Source organism: Octodon degus, unplaced genomic scaffold (assembly GCF_000260255.1).
Source record: "Octodon degus isolate 3935 unplaced genomic scaffold, OctDeg1.0 scaffold00162, whole genome shotgun sequence".
Taxonomy (NCBI): Eukaryota; Metazoa; Chordata; class Mammalia; order Rodentia; family Octodontidae; genus Octodon; species Octodon degus.
Genome location: NW_004524738.1, coordinates 4,835,359 through 4,838,010, shown reverse-complemented (window position 1 = coordinate 4,838,010; position 2,652 = coordinate 4,835,359). Strand labels below are relative to the sequence as shown.

The window sequence follows — 2,652 nt, the reverse complement described above, 5'->3', positions numbered from 1 at the left end:
CTCTCCCTTCCTCCCTCTTCCCTTTCTCCTTCTATGGTTTTGTGTCACTGGGATTTGAACCCAAGTATTTTTCACTGTGCTACATTCACAATCCTATTTATTTATTTATTTATTTATTTATAGATAAAATCATGGTAATTCTCTAAGTTATCTGTGCTAGGCTCACTCAGCATTCTAAAGTGCTGGGAACACGGACATGCCCCACACTTTCATAATTATGTCCATGCTTTATGGCGCCAGCCCTAACCCCTGAGAACTATGGAAATATCCTTCACTGTGCAACGTACTCGTGTAAATAGTGTTCTACAAGTATCATCACATAATACGAGATCTTTTGAGATTGAATTACTTCACACATCCCAATGCCCTTAACGTTTATCTGGGGTATTGTACACAACATGTGGACAAACCAGGAACGATATGGTAAACACACTGATAGTAGATGTTTTTTTTACAAATTTCTCATACTTCTTTTAATAGGGGATCAAACATTGTATACCCCCAGCAACATTGATTCTATTTTCTTTCTATTCTTTCCAACATTTACTGCAGTGACTATGTTTAATTTAATTTTAAGTACATGTGTAGTAATAACTTCTTGTGATTTAACTTTCAGTTTGTCAACGGTTGGTGACAATATAACCTTTTCAAAATAAATTTATTTTCTATCTAAATGCTAACCCTCTTTTTATTTTTTTTTCACATTGTAAGACCCATTTAACACTCCTGAAATAAAAAAAATACATATATGTAAATGCTCTCAATTTACAATGAGGGTATGTCCCAATAAACTCAATGTCACTTCAAAGTATCATAAATTGAAGTTACATTTAATACATCTAAGCGACTGAATATAATAGCTTAGGAACACGGTGCATTGTAAAGTTGTTCGCTCTGGGGATTACAAGGCTAAATGGGAGCTACCATTAACTTCCACTCTCCAACTTCATCAGAGATGGCATATGACATATTGCTTGCAAAAAAAAAAAAAAAAAAGATAAAAATTCCAAATTCAATGTATGGTTTCTACTAAACACATGTCACTTTTACACCACTATAAATTTGAACGATTTAAATCAAGCCATCATAAGATGCTTATTGGGAAATATTTGTATATAGAACACAGACTTGGAGATACTCAGAATAATGGGATAAGGCAGGAGAGAGGTGAGAAGCTATAGAGGATAACACAAGGAATCATTGTGTTAATGGAAATGGTCTATCTCTAAACCATATCAATGTCAATACCCTTGTTGTGACATTGTACTACAGCTGTGCGAGATGTTATTAGTGCGGATCACTGGGAAAAATGACAGAAGAACTTTATTATTTCTTAAAATTGTGTATAAGCCAACCACTCTCTCATAACCCTCTTTTTATTTACAATGCTTTATATCCTGTCTTTGTTGACTTTGCATCTGTTGGTGCACATATTTTGTGTACAGAACAATTTTTCCTAAACCATCGTCATTCCACTTACTTAATTCCCTCTGACTATTAAAATATACCATCCTTTTTTACCTACATAAAAACCATGCCTTTTTCCAATTCACTAAGGACGGTGACAGCTGTGAACAATATATATCAAAATCATAGTTGTCAAGTAATTAGCCAAGCCCCCTAGGTAATTTAATGTTATAAAAGCTTATCCAAGCCAGAAAGTATAGAAGAGATTTATTAAGTGAACTGGAATTACGCAGTCTGCCAAGTAGTAGCTATTCAGATAAAACTTTCTTCAGCAATCATGCTGACGCTGCGAATTAAACACCGATCTGGTGGCTGCTTCTCTGATGTAGATTCACTATCTCAAGCATCCAAGGATGCAGCGGCAATATAGCTTCAGTCTTACATAAAAGATGTAAAATACATTCTCTCTGCCATCACAATTGGAAGGAAATCTCTACAATTCTATGTTTAGGCAGAAACACATTTTTCTATAAATAACAGGAAGATGAAAGACATAATCACATAGTCAAACATCTCATAAAATTGTGAAAATGTTTATTATTTCTATGTCCTCACTCTAATTTACACAGTTCTAATTATCGTCAAAACTCTGAACCCATCTGCCGTGCAACGCCAAGTACATTTAAATGGAAATTTAAGGTTGATTAGAACTCATACTTTTACAGATAACATTTCTAGGCATAATTCTTATAGTGAATTTGTTTGTTTTCATTTTCCACTTTCATATTCTACTACTCAGTGGTAGTATTACACTAATATGTTGTACAGTTTAAAAATATTAGAATCACATAGGTTGTGTATTGTATCACCTCAGCATATGATAAGAGTTAAGAACCAGGGTTCTTAGATTCCAATCTTGTCTCTGTCTCTTACTTGCAGAGGGAATTAGGGAAAGATATTTTGGTTTCCTATTTACATTTTCCATTTTAAAATTTTCTCATCTATAAAATAGAAAAGTAACAGGGCATAGCTCCCTTCATTTTAGAACGTATAAATTGAGATGACACATATAAAGATTTTAAAAGTGTCTAACACTCAACAAAATACTCAATAAGTGTCAGCTCTTAATAAATCTGATATGGGGCTGGAGAGATGGCTCAGTAGTCTAAAGCACCTACTTAGAACAAGCTTAGCAAAGCATCAGGGACCGTGGTTTGATCCCCCAGCACCACATGCCAGCCAGCC

At 34.4% G+C, this 2,652-nt stretch overlaps 1 pseudogene; it reads left to right on the top strand.

Annotated features, from left to right (window-relative positions):
- Positions 1–398: 398 nt before the first annotated feature.
- The window catches only part of LOC105743743, a 4,603-nt pseudogene continuing 2,349 nt past the window's right edge, over positions 399–2,652 (top strand).